The sequence below is a fragment of the Thermobia domestica genome, chromosome 1, assembly GCF_964235325.1.
Source record: "Thermobia domestica chromosome 1, izTheDome1.hap1.1, whole genome shotgun sequence".
In the NCBI taxonomy this organism is placed as follows: Eukaryota; Metazoa; Arthropoda; class Insecta; order Zygentoma; family Lepismatidae; genus Thermobia; species Thermobia domestica.
In genome coordinates this window covers 279,039,933-279,055,132 of record NC_137454.1, presented here as the reverse complement: position 1 = coordinate 279,055,132, position 15,200 = coordinate 279,039,933, and the positions used below count along the sequence as shown (strand labels likewise).

General features: G+C 37.0%; 1 protein-coding gene and 1 long non-coding RNA gene across 7 annotated transcripts in view; one reads left to right on the top strand and one right to left on the bottom strand.

Moving 5' to 3' along the window:
* LOC145661112 (extracellular matrix organizing protein FRAS1-like) overlaps window positions 1-15,200 on the bottom strand; it is a 3,375,101-nt gene that overhangs the window by 1,916,534 nt on the left and 1,443,367 nt on the right. The gene's annotated exons all lie outside the window — the stretch shown is intronic.
* LOC145661134 (uncharacterized) overlaps window positions 1-15,200 on the top strand; it is a 535,905-nt gene that overhangs the window by 382,744 nt on the left and 137,961 nt on the right. The window lies entirely within an intron of this gene.

Genomic DNA, 15,200 nt, shown 5'->3' with positions numbered 1-15,200 from the left:
ATGTTGCTGCAAAACTACGAAAATGAATACAAAAGAATACTAGAATGTTAAGAATCACTTGTTTTGGCGAGAGAGAGAAAATAGATACAGCTAGCTCGAATTACCTATATATCATGTTTCGCATAATTTTCAATCAATATAAAATTTCAACGTAATGAACGCACAATTGGTTTTCTCGAATAAAGATCACATGAACCGCTAAGAGCTCAGGAATAAGCTTAATCTATGTTACGGCAGTGAATATACGTATGCGTATGTAATGCATTACAACTTTAGGAACTAGTATAAGAAACAGAATGTACTTAAATTTAGACGCGAACTATGCGAAACATCTGACTTTGAATCTAATTGTTTCGTGATGCAACCCGAGGCCACACATAGCAAAGATGAGTGCCGTAGCCCCCATCACAAAGTTCAGGAATTTTGTGTTATAAGGTGTCAATTTAACACGTAGATGTAAAACGGTAATAAAGCATTTGATCAATTTTAAACAAAATATATTGTAGTAATAATTTACCCTATTTGTTCAGATAATGAACGTTATATTATGCATTTAAAATGACAGTCAAAACAGAATGTATTGGATAATAAATGAGAAATTGTAAAATTTCAAATTCGGTACGATTAAATACATTCATGCTGCTATGTGTTGCGTTATCCGTTAGAATGTATTGAACAATTCTTATTCTAAGGAAGGAAATAAACTACTGTATAGTACTGAAGTTAATTTAATAGAGTTTAATTTATAGGCAGTACTGAGGCCATATGAGAATGTCTTTTGCTGAAAGTGAAATATGGGTTACTATTAGAATTTTATCCCAGATATGATATACCCACTGATGATTGAAACTAGAACACACGCATGGAAGGCATCAGCACTAGCAAATTAGCTCTGAAGAAGTACACCATACTATAATTCTAAGTCAAGAATAAGGCCAAAAATAAAAGGCAGAAACGACACACTTTACAATAATAATACTTTTACAATTTTAATTTCACCTATTTATTTCGAGACTTTCGAGACGAGACCGAGATTTGGCCCTCGAGACCGAGACCGAGATCGAGACAAGTATTTGTTGACCGAGACGAGACCGAGACCGAGACGGCGATTTTTGACTCGAGACGAGACCGAGACAGCTATTTTTAAACCGAGACGAGACCGAGACTGTACAAAGTCTCGTCTCGTCTCGTCTCGATACCATCCTTAGTGAATACGGGTTTCGTATTTTCCTTTAGAAATCGTTGGGTGGGGCACCGACCCCACCAAAGCTTTGATCACAAAAAATTAAAAATGCTAGTAACAATATGTTAGATGTGTGTAAAAGACATGAAGAATTGCAACAAAACTTTCTGTGTGGACAAAAAAATAAAGAATATGTTTTTCTTTTTTGCGGAAAGACGGTTTTAGGGGCTAAAGAACCCAAAACCAAAATTTTGAAAGTTGACGCGCGAAAGGTAAGAAGAAGTGAACTGAAGTGAATGAAATTTGGACAGATATTGTAGACACAAAATTAGGGAATAAGTTTCCTTATTTTCCTGGAAAAAACGGCCAGGTGGAGTATGGACCCCTCCAAACCCTTCATCACGAAATATCAAAATATCTAGTAACAGTATATCAGATGTGTGTAACGGACATGAAGAATTGCATCAAACTGCGTGTATGGGATTTTAGTTTAGCGTCCCTTTCAGCAGCGAGGCTATATGAGACGTTGACCTACTGATTAACGTGGAATCCGAACCACATGAGCTCCCGCCGGGAATCGAACCCGGGTCTCCCACGCCAAAGGCGCGTACGCTAATCGCTTAGCCACGGAGGAGCTCTGCGTGTATGGGCAATACGCAAAAAATAAACGAATATATTTTTTTAATTTTGGTTTAAAACGGTTTTGGTTGGCAAAAGCCCCCGTCTACAATTTTGGAATTTGACCCCAAAAGACAAGAAGAAGTGGACCGAAGTGAATGAAATGTCCACTAATATTGTAGAGGTAAGGTGAGGGAATACGTGTATCGTATTTTCCTGAAAGAAAAAAAAAATTGTGAGTGAACCGAGGCGTTGAATTGCGGGAGAAGTGGACCGAAGCGAAAGCAATTGTATGTAGATATTGGATATGTAAAATATGGCCTCTCGTGTTTCACAAGTGTCGTGTCTCCATCCGATTTCTTCAAATTTGGCAGATCAAGTAACAGCAAACACAAACAGTATAGCGTATTTTATAGTATTTCAGAAGGCACCTTTAACCCTTGCAATGTTTTTTCAGCATAAAGAAAAACACGTGTCGATTTATTTCCAGTTTGCTATTGGTATGCCAAATTTGAAGCAAAACGGATAGGAACACTTGAGAAACACGAGAGCCCTTATTTTACATATAATGTCTACACACAATTTGATTTGCTTGGGTCCACTCCTTTCTGAGCTATTACGGTAATATTTCCTTTTTTCTTTGGATGGGACCTAGGCCCCAACACTGTTTTTCCGCAAAAATTAAAACACGTTTCATATACTGTTTTGCAAATAGTCCCTTTACGAAGTTTCGTTCCAATTCTCCATATTCTTTAGGAACTTTTGCGTATGCTTATTTGCACTTTTGATATTCCGTAATCAACGGTTTAGAAGGTCCGTGCCTCACTCAACCGCTTTTCCCAGGAAAATACGAAATCCAATTATCTCGTTTTTCGTCTACAATATCTGCGCACAATTTCATTTAATTCGGTGCACTTCTTGTTGCATTTTGGGCCTCAAATTTCAAAATTTGGGATGGGGGCTTTTGCCCCCTAAAACCGTTTTTCCGCAGAAAATAAAAGAAAAACCGTATTCGTTTATTTTTTGCGTATTGTCCCTACACAATGTGTCGTTCCAATTCGTCATGTCCTTCAAACACTTCTGTTATTAGCAGTTTTGATATTTCATGATCAAAGTTCTGGAGGCGTGTGTGTCCCACCTAAACGGTTTTCTTTTTTTTCTCTCAGGAAAATGAGAAAAACGTATTCCCTCATTTTATGTCGACAATATCTGTGCACAATTTCATTCAATTCGGTTCACTTCCTCTGGCCTTCCGGGGCTTAACTTTCAAAATTTTGGGTGATAGCTTTTGCCCCCTGAAATCGTTTCTCAGCACAAAATAAAAAAAAAAGCGTATGCCTTTATATTTTGGTATGTTGTTCATACACAAAGTTTCGTTGCAATTCTTTGTGTCCTTTACACACATTTGTCATATTGCTACTATCACTTTCGATATTTCGTGATGAAAGTTTTGGAGGGATCCGGTCCCCCACCTAACCGTTTTTTTCCAGGAAAATACGAAACAGGTGTTCCCTCATTTTATATCTGCAATATGTGTGTAAAATTTCGTTTACTTCGGTTTCCTTGGTTTTTGCCTTTGGGGCGTCAACTTTCAAAATTGTGGGTGGGGTCTCTTGCCCCTTAAAACCGTTTTCTCCGCAGAAAATAAGAAACACGTATTCGTTTATTTCATGTATAGTATCTACCTTCCAAATTTTATCAAGATCGGAGTGTTACACTTCAGAAGTGTTGCTTGTTAATAATAATATTTCTCTAAAATTTTATCAACAAATAGAGGGAATTAAAGCAAAAAATTGGGATCAATTGGAACTTCGGCTCCTACCAACATTGAAAGAAATGACAGCACAAGTATTTAGATGCAAGGTAGACATAAAATTTAGAACTGAGATTTAACTATATTTCTGTCATGATTTTAATGCAGACTTCGAAGTTCTTAAATGCTAATTAAGTCAGGATTTCACATCCAAATTAAGTTGCAACATAATAATTCTTGTTAGAAAACCCGAATCGGCTATGCGAATTTAAGATGAGCCGATACTTTAGATAGCATGGGAAAAAGGTGAAGAGTGTAACCTAAGTGTGCTGCCAAGTGAGTTGCGAGGCGGTTTAATAAATTGGATGTCTTCTACTCGGCAGAGTCCACTTCAACCGTTTAATTTTGTTTTAAAACAAAACATTTTTGTAATGAGTTACATTTAGGGATGCGCACGAGACGAATCGAGACAGGATTTTTCTGACAAAATTCGAGTCGAGACATGGCACTTCCATAGAGAAATATACATTTTTCGAGTCGAGACATCACTTTTACAGCACATTTTCGAGACGAGACAGCCACAAATCTTGTCTCGTGCGCATCCCTAGTTATATTAGCACACACTACTTGAGTGACAATTTATATTATGATAGAATATACTATGAGCTTTAATAGAAAAAGTGTAGACACTCGATAATTATTTTATGTAGTAAGATTTCAATAGATTCAGTGCTTGATCGTGCCGTGTAGGAAGTTATGAAATATGAATTGGTTTCAACAGGCGCGGATCCAAGAGGAATTTTATAGGGGATAGGGATACAGCCCCCCCCCATGACGCTCAGGTGTACACTAGATAGAGTGGGTTTCAATCCTACTTTATTTACACTGGGTAAAGTTGGAAACTATGGTTTAGTCCAGCGTTTCCCAATCTTTTTCAACTTGCGGCACACTTCAGGGTAACTTGAATTCTCGCGGCACACATATTATTATTATTATTATTATTATTATTATTATTATTATTATTATTATTATTATTATTATTATTTGAAAATATAAAATACTGTAGTATTTTTTTCCGATTACTGACATCCTTCTCACAGAGAAGAAAGCTAGACCACTGTTTTTTCCCCGTGGTAAATCATTATGCTTATTTTTCATTTTAATTTAAAAATAGAAAACAATTACAATCAAATATAGGGCTCAAGTTGTTAAAAATACACATTTTTTTTTCGAAAACTGTATCCAACCTTTCATTAAGAAGGAGGATCACTAAATAACGAACGAACAAACGAATCTCTTTTACTTTTAAAACACAAATATAGGTAATTCGTATGCATGTTTACTTTGCCGGAAGGATTGAATAATATTTTAAAATTTCAAGTTACGAAATAGTCTGCAACAATAAAGAAGCAATAATGGTCATAACAATGATAACAAATACTTTTTTTTCAAAATTAGAAATGTACAGAAAAATGTTCTACAGAAAAATAACACAGTATGAAACTTTAAATTTTAGATTCATAGTAGTAATTTGAAATACAAATATACCTTTTTCTGTATGTCTTGCAATTTGATTGCTATAGAATTAATAATTTTGTTCCGATTTCCTCGAGGCACACCAGCGACCCATTCGCGGCACACCACTGTGCCGCGGCACGCCGGTTGGGAAACGCTGGTTTAGTCCATCCCTTGATCATATTCTGGTTCTGCGGTGTTAATATGTGGTCAGAACTTGCTGTTCTAGAAGCCTTAAGTTCATACGCGATAAAATAGTATTTCCGCATTATGCACCTTTTTAAACTATCTATATATATAAAAGAGAACGTACAAATCCTTTGTTAGCTCATCACGCTAATACGGCTGAACCAATTTCTTTCATTTTTGGGGGGTTATTAAGATTTGGACCCTAGATGGTTTTTATCATATCACTTTAATTTTCAATTACCAGTGTCTTGAGATAATTGACCATTCAAGTGTCCATAACGTAGAAATCCTTTGTTAGCTCATCATAGCTAAATCTAACCGTATTTATATGCAACCCACATGACCGTGTCACTCGGCGGGTTAACATAAATGACAGGCGATATAACGTTAACATTTACTGCAATCTTCTATGGTTTTTATCATATCACTTGAAAGCGAAAAAGTAAAAATTAACTAAGTAACAAAGTTTATTGCGTTCCGGGGTGACCCCAGCGAAGCGGGGTGAACGCTGCTAGTTTTCAATATTTGTATGTATCTTCAGATAAACCCTCCGTGAAAAGTTTTATTTATTGGATACTGTATTTCTGACGATGCTTCCATTATCAAATAGTGTACGTAGTTTTATTTAACATAGAATTGCATACGACAAAACAGTAGAAAACATTCTCATTGTTTTAACTTTTCTTGAGTTGATTTTGAGCTTAACGTCCCTTTCAGCAGCGAAACTATATAAAACGTGGACCTACTAATTAACGTCGAATCCGAATCACATGAACTCCCACCGGGAATCGAACCTGGGTCTTCCATGCGTTAACTTTACTTGAATTTGGACTCGGACGCTCTGCAGCGGATTTAAAACGGTGGACTTGCCACCCCTGAGTTTTTCAATGAATGTATTTCTTAGTAATTATTTTAATTTTACTTTTGAAAAGGTGTAAGCATTTTGCTTTTTTAAAAAAAATCCTTGAATTATACGTAGTCAGTGTTGAATACAGGTTTCATTTTTGTACGTGGCAATAGTAACTTCCATGGTCCCCTCTCTTCTACCTCTAGACACAGAAATATTGTTTTTAATAACGCCAAATTACGATTTTTATCAATAAAGAGTGGCTGTCCTACTAACTCTTGTATCGATTTCCTGCTAAGCAAAGATAAAGTGAATCTGAAAAGGTAGGGGAACGGTAGGTAGCGGCATGACATCACGCCGTCCCCCATGCCTATCTTTGCCCATTGTAATTTCTTAGGAACTGGGGGGACGCCGTAAACATTTTTTGGAGGTGGGGGACGGCGTCCCCTGCATTCCCAAGCATTTTTACCTCTGCTGCTAAGTATTAATTGCTGTAAGGACTAACGAAAAATATGTGGTAATTCTACTACTACTACTACTACTACTACTACTAATAATAATAATAATAATAATAATAATAATAATAATAATAATGAATGATCTGAATGATAAAGATATTTTTTTAACTTTCTAATACAATCTCTGTCGGCTTTCGCGAATCTGGATATATTGTTTTTATGAGGAATAAAGAGGCTTGAAACAACGACGATTTGTATAAAAGTCTTATCAGGTGTCTGACAGCTGACCTTATGTCTGTTTTTTTTAACACAATGTTACAAGGCACAGAAGCGTGCGGGCATTTTGCTTTTTTTTTGCTTGAGTTGAGTGTAGTTTCAGTACTAAAATCAAGACTTTCGTTCTGTCGTTGGCACGTGTCGAAGCAGCTTGTTTGCTGTGCGATGTTTTGCCTTCAAGCGATCGACTAGATCAAAGAGTCAAGAAAGAAAGAAATAAACAAAACGATATGCTTGTTTCGTGGAGATATGCTTGCTTCTTGGCATTAGTGTTTGAAAACGAAAACTGTTCTGAGTATCCATTTTGTTATGTCCATAATAAGTATAAAGGGAAATGTTAATTCTCATATATAGTAGGGGTAAAACTGAGGGGGAACGCGAGGGTAACGTTATATATATTAGGGATGGCCGGATCCGGATCTGGTCGGATTCGAAGATCCGGATCTGGATCCGGATCTCGAATCTCGGATCTGGATCCGGATCTCGGATTTCGGATCTGGATCCGGATCTCGAATCTCGGATCTGGATCCGGATCTGGATTCGAAATTCGGATCTGGGTTCGAAATTCGGATCTCAGATCTTGATTCTTATCCAAACCCACATCCCACCCAAATTGTGATAAACTTGAATATTAAAAATTCGCCGAAAGAAATTTCACGAAGTCCTGGCAGTGAAGAAGAAAACAGAAAATTAAGAAGAATACTGGCAAGTCTATTTGTCTCCTTCAATCTACACTAAAGATTAAATGCTTGCCTAACTAAAAAATAATCTGATTTGATCCGGATGAGAGTTCGAATGTCGAATCTAGGTCCACCCGGTTGCAGGACCGAGATGAAATACATACATATTTATATTTGAAACCGGAGTACAAAACACGAATATTTAAAATTCCTCAATACACCTATTTCATTGACAGTTAAGAAAACATAAACAGTTAAGATAAGTATTGACTAGTTTTTACGTATATTTATCTTGCTCAGTCTGCTCAAAATATCAAATGTATAACTTACAATTAGATTTAATAATTATATAATAAATCACAATATAAGCACCGAGAATAAACTATGAATTTTGGTGCCCCTTATCTAGATTTGAAATTTCGGATTCATACATAGAATCAGGCTGAAAGATAAATATTTGAGATCTGGAAACCGAAACAAGTGCTAGTACCAAGATCGTAACCGTTTGTACCTAGGTAGTGCGAGCGGAAGGCACTTGCACTAAGTCCGGGTGTACTTTGGGGAACACGAGAAACTAAAAACAGATATATATATATTCTTTTTCAGGGGCAAGTCGCGCTTTGACATGACTTTTCATGAGTGTTGTGTTTAAATACGAAAACTGTAATGGCGACTTGTTTGAAATAAATGCCATTTTTTTAGCAATAAAGTTAGGTACTTTCACATTGAATAAAAATTAGCAAAGCATATTTCACTGATTAGAGTGCTGGTTCTTATGGAAGCTTTCACACTGAACCGAAGATTTCCTCATGTGGGTATCGGATTGCCACAATTCACCTTTCTGAAAGACGTGGTTTATCAGGAGGTCGGCCAAGATTCTTTTGGACTTAGCCTGTAGACTGCTTCTGGTCTCAATTATTCAAATATAGTAAGACTAACCGTATATAAAGTTGGTTCGAAATGATTTAAAATGAAGGGTGCGGTGGCTCCGTGGTAGAGCGTTCACCTCCGGTGATTGGGGTCCCTGGTTCGATCACAGCACGCGCCGTGTGGACTTTGTGGTGGACAAACATCGTGCTCGTAGGTATTCTCGGGGTTCTCCCGTTTCCTCCCACTTTCTTCATTCCACCATTTCACTCATTTCTCATTATCACCGTCTCCTTTAGCCTAATCGGCATAACCGCGGGACGTTAAACTTAAAGATTTCATTTCATTTCATGATTTAAAATATCACTAATTGACCTTAAGGGTATAATTGCGATTTAAATATTCGTAAATTAGAAGAGATGTAAAAATTAAGCGTTAAAATAAATCCGATAATTCCTAATGCAACCTAATAATAGCAATAAAACTCCTTATGTAACATTTTCAAAGCTAAGATTAACAGTTATGTTCTTGAAGAGGGTTTATGGCAACATAGATTATAAATCCAATTATCATAAGTAGTACCTCTGACAGCCCGCATTTCACATCACCATCGCCCTTCATCCTGACAATTCCGGACATCCGGGGCGATTCACTTACCCACAATGACTTTTCGGGCGTTCCAGTGACATCAATATCTCAGTTTGGGTTTGGGTTCATGCTTCGGCGAACCTTGACTATCACCATCAGCAGCTATTAGAGAATCAGAACTTATTTCTGTATTAGATAATGTGGGTAACTATAGCTTTTCGTCTATAGAATACTGAAAGCCTGCGTTCGGTGCCCGTGGTCATGGGTTCAATTTCCGGAGAGGCACTCAACAATTTCGATGTTGACCCAGCATCGTGGGGGAGTTATCTTAAGTAAGAGGTAGCGGACTCCAGTCTAGAAAGCCGGCATAAGGACTTCGGGTGTTGATGCGTTGACTACACATCCCCACTTTGAACGTAATGCCGCTGGTAGGAACCAAAGGACTGTCGTGCCAAGAATTTAGTTTGTTTTAATTATCATAAATGCCTTCTTTATTATTAAATTTTATCCAATATTTTCTTTTCAACTAGTTTGCGAAACTCGGAGCTAGCTACTTGTTTTCTCCTTAATTCATGTTCATAGTTAGAAGAACTAATCACTAAGAAAAAAAATCTTTCCAATAAAATTCGTCTCGCGTCTTTCGTAGCTCTATGTTTAGTTATTTTTAGTTTTTTTTAAGTTGAAGGGCGGTTTATCATTTCCCCTCGCTTTCCCTATTTTTTTCTAGTTTTACCTATATTTCTTTGCACGGACATTGCGCCTATACCCACGTGCTTAGTGTGTTCGTTTACAAAAGCGGGCCATTTTCCTGCCACTATAGAAAGTAAGAGTGCACTGTATCAGATAAATATTAATTGACGTATGTAAGTGAATATATCTGTGACGAAGTCATAATTACTCAGTTTTTGCATCGTACATAGTTTCCTCATCCTCATTAATCTCTTTACCCCCGCTTCCTGAATTCCAGTTATAGTATTATTTCTTGATATCGGACTGATGTCTCATGTAGACTTATTAACTATAACATCAGCAATAAATAAAGTACGGTTTAATTTGCACTAATTTTAAAACATTACATTAATGAAATAATAATAATAATAATAATAATAATAATAATAATAATAATAATACGGAGCGAGCTCAGGCTACTTGTTATGATTCTTGCTTCGCAATTGGATAATACCGGATTCGAATTCGGAGACCAGCCATCCTGACTGAGGATTTTCCAGGGTTGTTTCTCAGTTATACTGGGCAAATGCTTGGTTAGTACCTTGATCTAAGGCTCTGGAGACCTTCCTTCCATTCCTTTTCCAATGTTTTCATCTGTTGATTACTACAGTGTAAAGTAGCCTCTGAGGATGTATCTGGTAGTTTATAGTGAAAAAACAATAACGACGTAATATATCTTCACGAAACGTGTAGGTTAATTTAACTACAGCCTTACAGTCCCAATATATAGCTAAAGTTTTAATATCAATTTCCTGACTTTTAAATACTATTTTCATATTGTTTCAGCTTTCAATTTTCTCATGTATGCTCCCACCGATAATTGAACCTGAGATCACATGAACAAATGCGAATATGTTAAATTTTTTTGAACACTTTAATATACAAAACACAAAACGCTTCAATGATACGACGCATGGATATGTTTTGGTTACCTCCTGCAATGTATGTTTAAAGAAACATGGAGGGTGAGGAAAAAATAATAGAAATCTCTTTTATATTTACTCCTTCAACAAACGACCGACCTCACAAGGGCAAGCCATAAGTTAGGTAATAAAGTCATACAACGAACACAACCATATCGCTCTCCTGAAATTCTCACGCCAACCAGTCTATATTTTTTGTTGTATATACCTTCGAAGTGAAAGATATTCATTATTACATTTGTTGATGGTTGGACTCTAGTGAGTCAGAAACTACTATTAATAAAGAGTTTGTTTTGTCTAGTATTCCTGCGATTAAAAGGGCCTTATCTAAAAGATATTTCATTTGTATATGAGAAAAGGAAAAAGTTTATTTTCTAAGAATAAAATAAATATTATCAATGTGAAGCTAACATTAAGTTTCGAAGAGGAGCTAAACAGAAGAATTTGTTACCATTTACATCAGTTTTCAGACAGTTCACTATACTCTGAAATGGGAAGAAATCAAACTTGGAAACATTTTACTAAAGCGACTTCGACAGGAAGTGCAACATGTAAATATTGCAAGGTTAAAATAAAATAAAGAACAAAGGTAGCACAAACGTGTTACGGAAACATTTAAAAGCACAGCAACCTACTATATCAGTGAATCCGAAAAAAGTTTTAACGAATTTTAGATATTCAATTTTATAAGATCACAATTTCAGATGTAGGTTTGGATACGAATCAAGATCTGAGATTCGAATTTCGGATCCAGATCCGAGATCCGGACCCAGATCCGAGATCCGGATCTAGGTCCGGATCCGGCAAGATCCGGATCCGGATCTCACTGAATCCGGGATATCCGGATCCGAAAATTTTTGGCCATCGCTAATATATATAATAACATAGCATATTTCTGTCCAAATATTTTATAAAAACTATTTATTTTATAGAGTTCAAAATTCGGCCAAATGTTTATTAGTAAATATATTGCATGTTCACTTTTACTTTTTCTTGCTAAGGTAATATTATAGCGCGCTAATTAAAAATTAATTTTCTTCCATTTAAAAGCTGTTTAAGATATTGGCTGCATTTTGCAACAGTGCAGAACAGCAGATAGGAATCTAACCAGGTAGATTTCTTTCTCTCTCTTCCCTCGCTGGGTCACGTGCGTGAACTTAGGATTGTCCGCGGAGAAATAGAAACCGATGGAATGCAGATTGACAGCAAATAAGAACAAAGTCTGTTTTCTTTCTCTTCATAGATCGTAAAGATTTCCTTGATTCTATGTAAACATCTCCGCGAATAATTACCTGTACAGGAATATTGCAGCTAACAACGTACGAAAGTTTCAGAAAATCTGTCTATGTTGTTTTCAAGTATGCGGAGTCTGTTCATCTTATAAAATCAGTTTCGAAATGTAGAGCGTAGAACAAACTCACTTATTTTTTGCATCAACTGACAAAAGTTTACATACAGATCAAAGAGAAGTCTTAGTGCGTTTGCACACGGCAACGATAATATCGGTGGAAGCATCGATAATGTCGGCGGTGAAATCGACTTCAATGTACTCAAATCGTAGCTTACACACGCCACCTATATTATCGGCCGATCCTCCGACACGCAGATGCTGTCGGCCAAGCCCCAGATAATGTCGGCGGTATCGCCGACACCGATTTTGTCGGTGGCAATGTTTTCTTATGATTGGATGCACACGCCACCGATAATGTCGGCCGGCCAGTGGGTTAGATGAAGAGAGTGAGTGACAAGGCGCTGTATATTTTTGTTTCGTTTCTTGTCTTTGGAATTTTGTTGTTTCCATTTTTTTCTATTATAATTGTATAATAATATTATTATTATATTGTCCTATAAACAACTTCGGAACAGCTTATTATTTTTTACAGTCTCTGTTTTGGAGTAGCTAATTCCCTTTATTAAATAAGTATAAAATGTGGAAAGTTTGAAGAGTACTGGTTTCCCTCTAAATAGCTATTACCAAATAGAATATAGAAAATTTAGATAACCAAGTTCTTGATTATTTTCCACTAATTTTTAATTTTTGTTCTTTCTCTCTCTGTTCTCTCTCTCTCTCTCTCTCACACACACACACACTCTTTGATGGTATATTTTTTAATCTATTAATGCATTTAAATTTCAATACATTCTGGAAATTAATTTAAGCGTAATTTTCAAATTTTGATAGACTGTGAACATAAGCATATGGAAAAAATCCTGATTATTATTACTTCCTTTTATTTTCATTAGAATTGTGTGCAGATCACTTTTCCCGGTTCCACTCAATAAGCAGTGATTGAATACAATATTTTTTGACAAGTCAAAGTAGAATTATTATTTTGAAACGAAACCAACACAATCAAACACTCTTTCCCAAGCTCCAAGGACAAGTTACTCACTTGGCATTTTCTTGATTGCGATCTCAACAATAGGGATGTGACTTCATGCTTCACTTGTTACAGATTTTTTCTCTCACTTCCAAAAATATCCCAAATCTCCCATTTTAAAAAATAATGTGTAGAATTGCAATTGAAAACAAAGACCAAAGCTATGTATACAAGTTTTCCCTCTCCCTTTTGTACCGGGATCGACCCCCTGATAGAGTTCTGCATTTTAGCTACGGTGACTGGATCAAAAGGTTGTGTATTATTGCATTCTTACCTTTCTAGTTTTGCTTAGATTTTTAGAGATGGCAGGAATTTTTCCATTCGATATTTCAACCGTTATTGAACTTGTGGAATGTAGACTTTGCATATGGGATAAGATAACAGACTCTTTCAAGGACAGGATTGAAAAGCAAAAAGCACGGCGAGAAATTTATGCAAGCCTTGTCCAGGATTTTGAGTTCATGGACAAAAAGAAATGAGAAACGACAGGTATGTATGCAACAGCGCAAATCTGTCTTCAACATTAGGGGGGGATGACAGGTAAAATCGTTCCCATATTATATATATATATATATATATATATATATATATATATATATATATATATATATATATATAGCGATGTTCAAAATATTTCTGTAGCCGAGAAACAATGCTGTAGAGGATCAGGGGAGCAGAATTGTCTTCAACATTGGGAGGCGGGCAGATTTGAGGCTTATTCTGAGTGGACATTAATTTCATCTCACTTTCCTTTCTAGCGATCGGACACAAATAATCAAATTTCTCTCCCAAAAAACACATTTCAAATCGGATTATTGGGGAGGACAATCTCCCCAGTTCCAAGATTGGAGGGGACATGTCCCCTTCATACCCCCGGGATTTGCTCCAGTGTATGTATGGAGCAATGGAAAACAGAATTACTAATTCGAATTTTATCATTTAATCTACTATGACATTAATGTTTACATGTGTTTTCATTGGGAAGGCCGATGGGGGCTGAATTTGAACGTAAACACTATCGGGGTTGTCACTATACATCTGAGCAATCCCGATAAATATGGATTTGACACAAATATTGGTCATTTTCTACTACTTTTACATGTCCCGGTAAACGCCCCCTGAGACCCCCTTGGTTCGAATTTTGAAAAAATCGCCTCTGGCCTCCAGCCGATACCGCGAAAACTATGAATGTGACACTAAAATCTGCCATTTTCTACTACTTTTACATATTCCGATAAAAGCCCCTATGATCCTCTGGTTCCAATTTTGAAAAAAACATGCCTCTGGCCAGCAGCCGATGGGGGCAGTATTTGGAAGTCAACGCGTGTGAGTGTCACCATTCATCTCAGCGACAGTGAAAACTATTCATTTGAGACTAATATCGGTCATTTTCCATTATTTTTACATGTCTCGCAATTCTCCACCCCGGTGACTCCCGGCCCACATACAATGGTGGCTGAATTAGAAAATCATCGCTAATGAAAGTATCACTATTGATCTCAGCGACCGCGAAAACTATGAAATCGACACTAATATCGGTCATTTTCTACTACTTTTACATGTCTGGGTTAACGCCCTCCTGAGACCCCCCTGGTTCGAATTTAGTCAAAAACGCTTCACCTTGGTCTGGGACCTGAACCAAGGTATCCGTGTCCAAAATTTGGTAACTCTCGGCCAACTTGTCTGGTTCCCAGGCCGGTCCCGGTTGAAAAAAAAAACTCTTCGTCTTGATCTGTGGCCTAGACCAAGCTACCCGCGACCAAATTTTGAAAACTTTCGTCCACTCGTCTGGTCCACGGGCCGCACACAGATAGGGAGACAGACACTCAAGCAAACTCTATTTTATTTATATTAGAAAGGTCAGATCCACCGTTATTGTAATAGAGCGGTGCTTGAGTGATTGATCGTAGAAATTCAAAATCCAATGAGTGATAATTTCATAGCCTTGTTTTATTACAAGTTTAAACTCTTTAGTCAGTAGAGAAGAGGGCATGATTCATGGGTCAGAGTTGGTGACAATGGGTTTCGGTGGGTCTTGGGTCACAGTGTGTGACAGTGGTTCATGGTGGGTGGTGGGACAGAGTGGGTCACGGTGGGTCATGGGTCACGATGGGTGGTGGGTCAGTTGGTCGTGGCTAAAGTTTTCATTGCCCCAAACTCTCTCTGAACTACAGTGTTGAAAATTAATCAGTG